General features: G+C 32.1%; 1 pseudogene; it reads left to right on the top strand.

The window, feature by feature from the left end:
• The first annotated feature begins 446 nt into the window (after positions 1 to 446).
• Positions 447 to 704, top strand: LOC118526112 (cytochrome c oxidase subunit 6B1 pseudogene; annotated as a pseudogene).
• The last annotated feature ends 9,735 nt before the right edge of the window (positions 705 to 10,439 follow it).

Raw genomic sequence — 10,439 nt, 5'->3', positions numbered from 1 at the left:
TTTGTATCTTTCAGCTTATATCACATCAATTACCATATCTTGTTGACCCTATCTCCTTGACTCTGAATCTTTTACTTTTGACACTTCAACATTATTTCCCTTATATAAGCTACCACTATGCCTTATGTGATTTCAAAAAAATTACCTTATTCAAAGAAATTGTACTTGCCTTAATTATAACTTACCTGTTAAGTTATTCAAATATATATATATAATTTAAAAGCTTCCTCAGAGTTTTAACCATGGTTTGACAGATACTTCAACCTCTTCTTGGTTTTGGTGGTGTCTCAAGATATGAATGAAGGAGAAGGAGCAAGGAACTTCCTTGGCATCTCAGGAGACATTGTCAGGAAAGATTTCAGAAATATTAGTGGTGACTCTGGTGTCTGTACGGAGGTCACATTGAGCTGTGAGCTGTTTCAGGGATGTCTTTAGGAGTCAGCACCATGGCAGAAGAAATCAAGACCTACCAGAACTACCAGACTGTCCCTTTTGACAACTGCTTTCCCAACCAGAACCAGACTAGGAACTGCTGGCAGAACTAACTGGATTTCCACTGCTGTGAGAAGGCAATGACTGCTAAAGGGGCTGATGTCTTCAGGTGCAAATAGTACTGGTGTGTGTACAAGTCCCTCTGCCCCATATCCTGAGAGTCAGCCTGGGACAACTGCAGCACAAAAGGCATGTTTCCTGGGAAGGTCTGAACTGGCTCCACCCACCTCTCCTTTGTCGTCCATTCTTCTCCCAGGGTGGTGAAGGGGGACCTGTGTACATGGTGATCCCCACCTTGGGATCCTGAATCGTGGTTTAACTAATAATAAATACTCATTGGAAACATGTAAAAGAAAAAAGAAATATTGGTGGAGATGAGAGAGGAAATAGCAACAGGAAATAAACACAAATGTGAATGTGGAAGGCACATATTAAGGACAATTTCATTGTATATAAAAGAAAATTCAGTTAATAATGCTTATACTTGGAATGTAGTTTGATCATGTAATAAGTCTGCAGGAAAGACTTTGCTAGTTTAATAGCTTAGTGATATCCAAGACCTGGGCCAACATCTAAACGCACAGTAATTTATATTGTTTTTGCCTTTATAATTAACACTTATATTGTGCTTACTCTGTGCTACATACTGTTCTACTATATGTATATACATATATTGCATATGTATATAGTATACATATTTATACTGTATATTTAGTATATAGAGAGATATATACATACATATTTATATATTTTTACCAGAAAATGGATTTTTTAAAATATTCAAAGTTGTTACTGATTAATGATGTGAGTTGATGTGCTTAAGAATCAAATGGAATTCTTGCTTAAAAATACAAATATCCAGCTTTGAATGACCCATTGGACCAGATGGATTTAACAGATATATTCAGAACATTCCATCCTAAAACAGCAGAATGCACATTCTTTTCAAATGCACATAGAACATTCTCCAGAATATGTCACATATTAGGCCACAAAACAAGCCTAAACAAATTTAAAAAGATCGAAGTCATATCATGCATCTTTTCTGACCACAACGCTATGAAAATAGATGTCAACCACAAGAAAAAATCTGGAAAGAACACAAGTACAAATAAATAACATGCTACTAAACAATAAATGGGTCAACCAGGAAGTAAAAGAAGAAATAAAAAACTACATGGAAACAAATGAAAATGAAAACATAATGGTTCAAAACTTTTGGGACACAGCAAAAGTGGTTCTAATAGGGAAGTTTATAACAATAAAGACCTACCTCAAGAAGCAAGAAAAATCTCAAATAAACAACCTAACCTTATGCCTAAAGGAGCTAGAAAAATAACAACAAACAAAACCCAAAACCAGCAGAACAAAAGAAATAATAAAAATTAGAGTATAAATAAATGATATAGAAACTAAAAAAAAAAACAAACAATAAAACAAATCAATGAAACCAGGAGCTGATACTTTGAAAAAATCAATAAACTTGATAAACCTCTAGCCAGACTTATCAAGAGGAACCAAATAAATAAAATCACAAATGAGAGAGGGAAAATAACAACCAACACCAAAGAAACACAAACAATCATAAGAGAGCATTTTGAAAAACTATATGCCAACAAATTGGACAACCTAAAAGAAATTGATAAGTTCCTAGAAACATATAACCTACCAAAACTGAAACAGGAAGAAATAGAAACTTGAACAGACTGATTACCTGCCATGAAATTGAATCAGTAATCAAAAAACTCCCAAAAAAACAAATGTCTAGGGCCAGATGGCTTCACAGGTGAATTCTACCAAACATATAAAGAACAGTTAATACCTATTCTTCTCAAACTATTCCAAAAAATAGAAAAGAAGGAAAACTTCCAAATTCATTCTTTGAGGCCAGGATTACTCTGATACCAGATAGATGCCACAAAAAAAAAAAAAAAAAAAAAACACTACAGGCCAATATCTCTCATGAACATAGATGCAAAAATCTCAACAAATATTAGCAAACTCATACAATAATACATTAAAAAGATGATTCACAATCAGGTGGGATTTATTCCTGGGTTGCAAGGGTGACTCAATATTTACAAGTCAATCAACATGATACATCACATCAATAAGAGAAAGAATAAGAACCATAAGATCATTTCAATAGATGTAGAAAAAGCATTTGACAAAGTACAACATCCATTCATGCTCAAAACCCTCAACAAAGTAGGAATAGAGGAAATATATCCCAACATAATGAAAGCCATAAATAAAAAACCCACAGCTAACATCATCCTCAATGAGGAAAATCTGAGAGCCTTTCCCCTAACGTCAAGAACAGGACAGGGATGTCCACTCTCACCATTTTTATTCAACATAGTACTGGAAATCATAGTCACAACAATCAGACAACAAAAAGGAATAAAAGCATCCAAATCAGTACGGAAGAAGTAAAACTTTCACTATTTGCAGATGACATGATACTCTATACAGAAAACCTGAAAGACTCCACCAAAAAACTGGTAGAACTGATAAATAAATTTAGTAACATTGCCGATAAAAAAATCAATGTATAGAAATCTGTTGTGTTTCTATACACCAATAATGAAGCAGCAGAAAGAGAAATTAAGAAAACAATCCCACTTATAATTTCACCAAAAATAATAAGAAACCTAGGAATAAAACTAAGCAAAGAGATGAAAGACCTATACTCTGAAGCTATAAAACACTGATGAAAGAAATTGAAGATAACACAAAGAAATGGAATGACATTCCCTGCTCGTGGATTGGAAAAAAAATATTGTTAAAATGCCTATACTACCCAAAGCAATATACACATTAAAGCAATCCCTATAAAAATACCAGCAGCAGTATTCACAGAACTAGAATAAATAATCCTAAAATTTGTATGGAACCACAAAAGACCCCAAGTAGCCAAAGCAATCTTAAAAAAAAGAAAAGCAAAGCTGGAGGCATCACTATTCTGGATTTCAAGTTAGATTAGAAAGCTGTAGTACTCAAAACAGTACGGTCCTGGCACAAAAATAGACATATCAATAAAACAGAATAGAAAATAGCCAAGATAGGGAAGCAGTCCAAGGGACCATCGACTGATGAATGGATAAAGAAGATGTGATATATATATATATATATATAAAATTCAGCCATGAAAAAGAATGAAATCTTGCCATTTGCAACAACATGGATGGAACTAGAGAGTATAATGCTAAGTGAAATAAATCAGAGAAAGACAAATACCATATAATTTCATTCATATGTGGAACTTAAACAAAACAAATAAGCAAAGGGGAAAAAAAGAGATAAGCCAAGAAAAAGACTCAACTATAGAGAACAAACTGATGGTTACCAGAGGGGAGATAGGTAAGGGCATGAATGAAATAGGTGATGGGGATTAAGGAGTACACTTTGTCATGATGAGCACCATGTGATTCAAATAAAAACTTAATTTTTTTTAATTTAAAAAATTTAAAAATACAAATACCCAGAAAGTACGATTTAATTCCAAATCAATAGAGGGTAATGTGAGGGAACACTTATATTTTTTAAAAGAAGCTGATTTTGATACAAAATAACATTTAATAACCACTGTGTGAACTATTTATTAGGTCATATTTCCATAGGATAATTAAGGAAATGTAAGAGCTGAAAATAAGAATTTGGTTGTTCTTTAAAGGCCTCTGGTCAGTGGGGCAAGATTGTTTAGGTACTTTATTATCTTAATAGTAGTCTTGCAGTTTTAAAGATGATGAAAAACTGCAACAGATGAAAAAAGTTAATATATATGGAACACTATAGACTTTTCAATCAAAGTGAGAAAAACACAATAATTACATACCTTTCATGAAAGGAGGGATAGTTGAAATTTTTCTTACAATCTTTAAAAATTCAAATTAACCATAATAATAAGATGTTTATCTTCTTTTATTCACCACCATCAAAGTTATCAAACTGTATATTTGAATTCTAAATGAGGCCCATTAATAATGAATAAGATGTACTAGTGAGTACTTAGATTGCTAGTAAAGGTTACAGAGGTACACTATACTTAATATGTATTTAGTAGAAAGCTCCAAAGTTAAAAAAATTAGAGTGTCCTAAGACTGGTGTCTAAGTGTATAATTATTGTACTTTAGTACTTCAAATTATTCCTTGTTACTTCTGGGAAGTGGGCAAGACTATTCAAATGGTATCTTATTTTTGACGGAATAGGTTGATGAAGATGTTCTTATACAACACTCCATTTTAACTCCTCTTTCTATCACACTGCTTTAAACTGCTCTCACCACAGTCAACAGTAACTTCCATGAAGTTTATTCCAAAGTTATTTTTTGTGTCATCACTCTTGACCTATCAATAGCGTTGGCCATGCTTGTTCACTTCTCATCTTTAAAAGATGTTCTTCACTTGATTTCCAGGACACCTTCTCTTGGTTTTTCCTCCTAGTCACTGCAAATTCTTTTTCATTTGTCTATATTGATTACTCTTCTCTCAATTTTTTAAATGCAAAATTTTCACGTTGTAGTTCTTAAATCTTTTCTCTTTCCTGTCTATTTTCATTCTCTAGAAACCTTATCTAGTCCTTGGGCTTAACTAATATCTCTATGTTCAAAACATCTAAATTTACATCTCCATTCTACACTTATTTCCTAAATCCTAACTCATATATTGAATTGTTTACTCAACGTCTCAATTTGGATATCAAATAAATGAACCAAAACTGAAGTCTTGATCTTGCCTCCCAAAGCTTACCTTTTTAGTCTTTTCTCATCTCAAGATGGCAACTCTTGTCTTTTCAGTTGCTCAAGCCTTATATATTGATGTCATTATTGACTCTGTCTTTTTTAAGCCAACCATGCCACATTCCATTTACATGCCACATTCAATTCAGCCAATATTAGGTCTAGCTTAAAAATGTAAAGAGAATTCTATTCATTTTCATCTCTGCTAACACTCTAATCTGAACTACCACCATATATCACCCTATTACTCCTAACAGGTCTCATTGTTTCTGCTCTTGTCCATCTATCAGCTTTTTAAAAACAGCACAGAGAAGGTTTATTTTGAAAGTAAGTCCAATAATTTTGTTATTTAGAACTCTTCAGTGGTTCCCATTTCTCTTCCTCCTAATCCTATATGATCTTCTTGTCTCCCCATCAGTCATCCCACCTTAGCCATACCAGCTATATGTTGAGTACTTGCATACCCCAGACAGTTCCCCCCCCCACCACCAAGGTAGCACCTTTGGGGTTTATCAGTTCTAACTAGAGCACTTTTCTCCCAGATGTCTGCATTGCCAACTCACATCTTTCTCAAGTCTTTGCTCAAATCTCACCTTCTTAATGATGAAAATGATGACTATTCTACCTGGAAGTATACCCTTACCTCACTTTTCCTCAACTTTGACAATCCCAATATTTTTTTTCTGTTTACTTCTGTCTCTTTTTGCATAACTTTTATCACCTTCCTACATAGTGCATAATTTACTTATATATGATGCTATTTCTGCTAAAACAAAAACTTTGAGAGTCAGTAGCTTGGGGTTTATCCTTTATTTTGTAAATAATTAATTGTATGAACTTGGAAAACTCCTTTGACCTTTGTGGAAACTGATTTTCTCATTGGTTAAAACTGGAGATTCCACTGGTGCTAAGTCCCTTCCAACTGTGTCCAACTTTAAGTTTTTTTTCTTTTGGCAAAACTCAACTGCACTATAAATTTTAAAATTGGATTTTACTCAACAGAAAGTCTATGAAATTGGCTGTTGGAAACACAAGTGTCCAGCTGTAGTGTTAATAATTAGTTGCTTCACTGAAACTGGATTACTTTTTATAAAAACTTCCCCCTATCCCCAGAGATGACTGCATTTTCCAGTGTCAGCTGTCTTTTCAATTTAATGCATTCTTAAAACCCAAGCAATTATAAAGGTTTTTTTAATTGTAATTACATGCTTTATTTGGATTTAGAATACAGCTACAGAACTGCTGTAAAGACTTACTCTTCATTGAATGCAGGTGGGCTGCAGGATGAAAAACATTTAGTGTACAAATAACGTTGTACAATACATGGATATAATTGTGAGGTGTAATTAAAAGATAAATTGAATTTCTAGTCATTGAATTCATTTATCTCATTTTGAGTGGAAAATAATAGTTTACCTGAAGATGTTATTTTAATTATCTAAGCAAGAGTTTGGTTGAATGATATTCACACTTCTAATTTTGTGTGCACAGTCCTGTTTTTAGGTTACTTTCAGGGAAATAATGAACATTTCTTCTTAACCCATAGGATATTATTCCTTTAAAGCTGTCAGCTCAAGGCTGAAATCTCGTTTGGAACATGAGAAATGGGTGGCCATTTCTGCAGGTCTAGTGCTCACTTCAGCAGCCTTCTCAGGAACCAGTGGCAGAATCAAATTATCAGAGGTCATGAGAAGCCTGCTTTGGGCAATGTGTATTACACTGGAAGCCCATCACTGATGCAGTCATAATTTTTATCAACATTACACATTCGGACAATAGCTCCAAGAGAATTTAAGATTGAACAGTCCACCCACACCCCCAACCCATAGATTGTTGCCAATTCACAAAACTCTGAGGTCTCACTAAAAACTGACTTGTTAAAAAACATTCAATTCTAGTAATTTATTTAACTTTGAAAGCATTGTTGGCAGACCTGTTCCACTTTAAGTATATATTGTATTTGTAAATTATTTTGTTCTGATGAAATATAGACGTGTACACACATAGGTATATTTACTTTGTGTAGAATGCTCTTCATTGTAATTCAAAAGATTTATTTCTTGAATGGCATAATTTGTGTGTTTAGTAATTCAAATACTATTTTTATTGAATTCTTCGTCAATGTTTTATGACAACTAGATTTTTACTTGAAAAATCCCTATAGGTTTGAATTATATTCTCATTCATTGCCCTTTGTAAGCTCATCCCTGAACATATTTGTATATATGAAGGAATTGGAACATAGACAATTTTTGCTTTTGAAAAAAATGCAGCAGATTTGGATTGATTAATATATATGAATCCTAAATATAAAGATGGAATACATTTAAATACATTTAATGTATAAGTGATGAATCACTAAATTCTGCTCCTGAAACCAATATTATACTATATGTTAACTAACTAGAATTTAAATAAAAATTTGAAAAAAGATACATTTAAAAATTTACAAGTACAAAAAATTAAAGAATACATTTGAACATTTTCCTTATCATTCAATGCATAGAAACAAATTTATTTTTTTACTAAATTCATGGGTTCTTTTAAACAATGAAATAGTTACTCCTTTTCATGACAAAACTGACTATAGGCAATATTTATTATGATTCACCAGAAGAAAGAGTAAAGAGGCATAAAATAAAAATCTCTTTTCATAATATATGTAAGATCATATATATGACTAGAGCCAAGAGACGTTGTCATTTTTACTTAAGTACTACATAAATATTTGACTAAAGATATGTATCTTTTCATTCTTTTTGTAACTTCTCTAGAAGTCCTACTATGACCAGTGTATTTCACAAGCCACTGCCATCTATTAAAATTTGAAATGACTTTACCAATGCAGCTTATACAAAAAGCTAATAGATTTTTAACATGTCTCTTATATGGGACTATCTTGACATTTTTTTGCTTAATGTTAATAACAGCAATTGCCTATGTTTGAATCCTATGGAACATAGACCTACTGAGACAGGAAGTCTGGGACTAATTAAATACAAAGAGTTCAGCAACTCTTATAACACAGCTTATAGCACTGTTTGAAGTATCTGCAAAATATGCTTAATTCTATGTTGGAAGGCATCAGAATGAGTAAAACAAATATTAATGTAAAATATTAAAATTTAGAATGCATAAAGGGAATCAGACAATTCTTAATGTGCTGGTTATGCATCTTCATTAATAATATAATTAATAATTGTCCCTTAATATAATGTTTAGTTACACTGTCTGTAAAGAAGCATATTAGATAAAAAACGTTCACCAAATATTAGCAGAATCAGTTTCGTCATGATCACTAATTATCTATAATAGAACTCTATGAACTCAATTTAGGTTCAGAAATAGATCTGTAAATAGTGGAATCATGCAAATTGGTGTTCATATGGTCTGTAACCTCTTATCAATTCATAATTTTGAGAGATATTTTGTAAAGACAATTGAGGGCTTCTTAAAATATAAATATTATCAATATTTAGTAATTATATAGTTAAAAGATCCAAATGTCCTGCATTAAGGTTAATTTGACAAGATTATTATAGAGATAATCATTTAATTGAGATACATGGATAGGGGAAAGTGTTGGCTAATTATAGCAATCTCAACTTGAAAATTATATTTATTTGTTGAAACCATGGTATCAAAACAAAATATTCTGTCACTCTAATCTAGATTTTATTTGTACTCTCCTTCCATTAACTTTAATTATCTGTGCTTCCTTTTATGTGTAATTATTACTGATGAGTACTGGCGTTCACCATATTTTAACGTAGTTATTAATAGCAACATAATACTGGCTCATAAAGTGAGTTTGGAAGTATATTTCCTCTTTTTTTCTGAGAGGATTTTTTAAAAAAACTAGTATTTCTTTATGTGTTGAGTTGGACTTAACTTTTCTTTGTGAAATGAATTTTAGTTACTAATTCAATTACTTGTTGGAGATCCATTCAGATGTCCTATTTTCAGATTTTTTGGGGGAAAAAACAGTATGAAGTAAAAGTAATGAGTGGATAAATGTAGATTTTTATGATTTGTCCAAATTTATAAAGTTGTATTAATATCAATTTAATAGCAAGTTTTAGATATTCACTTTTTTGGCATATTTGCAAAATATTCAGGTCAGTATTCCTCGAAATAACTGTTTCAAATTGAGAGTTTACTGCTCTGTAATATTTAATTAAATGATATAATTACAACAAGAGGTATGACTAGAATGAAAGGTTTTAGTGACAAGCACAAATGAATTTTAGAGACTCACTGTTGGGAGCATATAGACAACATTTCCCAGAAGTTCTCTGCATTCTGAATATCAATGAGTGTATTTTCAGAGGGAATGAAGATCATGGTTTAATCTAGATAGGCATTTAAGCAGTGACTAATTCAGAGAACTTCTATCATATTTATTTATTACATCCCTAAAGTTAATCTTTTAAAAACGGAAATGAGTTCACTTTCACCTACTACACTAGAAATTATTTTGATCATCTGGAAGCATTGGCTCCTCAACTTAAGAATCTAAAAGAAAAAAAAATACCATGTGCTTTATAGCTGTTTATAAATATTATAAAAGATGTCCATAATCATGGCACAATTGCCATTTAACACTTAACCATTTATTCAAGAGTGGCAAGAAAATATCAGTGAAATGGTAATTATGAATCTCTTAAAAGATGTTTTATCTAAAATATGCATTACCTGACATACATTTATGCATAAAATGCACTATAGTGAAATATGCATGACAAATAAGTTCCGCAGTGACCATGCACAGGGACTCCTTAACCTCTTCACAGCAGGGCATGTCTGTGCTATATTACTTCTGAGATTAATAAAATACCATGAAGTTAAAAGAAAGCCTGATAGAAATTTCAGGGCTATAAAATTGACTGTGATCTTTTCCTCCCCACAAAGCATAATAAAACAAAAATAATCATCTGGAGTTGCTCTGTATGACAATATTTGCATTTCAGCACATCATATAGGACCCTCCTATAAAAGTTTTTGAAATCCATGATATTTTAAAGAAGCATTTAATAAGTGTTGTGGTCTAAAGTGTGTGACCTCCAAATTCATATGTTAAAGACCTAACTCCCAATATGACTGTTTTTGGAGCTAGGGCCTTCAAAGAAATAATTGAAGTTAAAAGATATCACAAGCACAAGACCCTAATCCAATATGACTGGTGTCTTTACAGAAAAAGGAAGA

This window comes from Halichoerus grypus, chromosome 12, assembly GCF_964656455.1.
Source record: "Halichoerus grypus chromosome 12, mHalGry1.hap1.1, whole genome shotgun sequence".
Classification (NCBI taxonomy): Eukaryota; Metazoa; Chordata; class Mammalia; order Carnivora; family Phocidae; genus Halichoerus; species Halichoerus grypus.
This window is presented reverse-complemented; position numbering and strand designations above follow the sequence as displayed.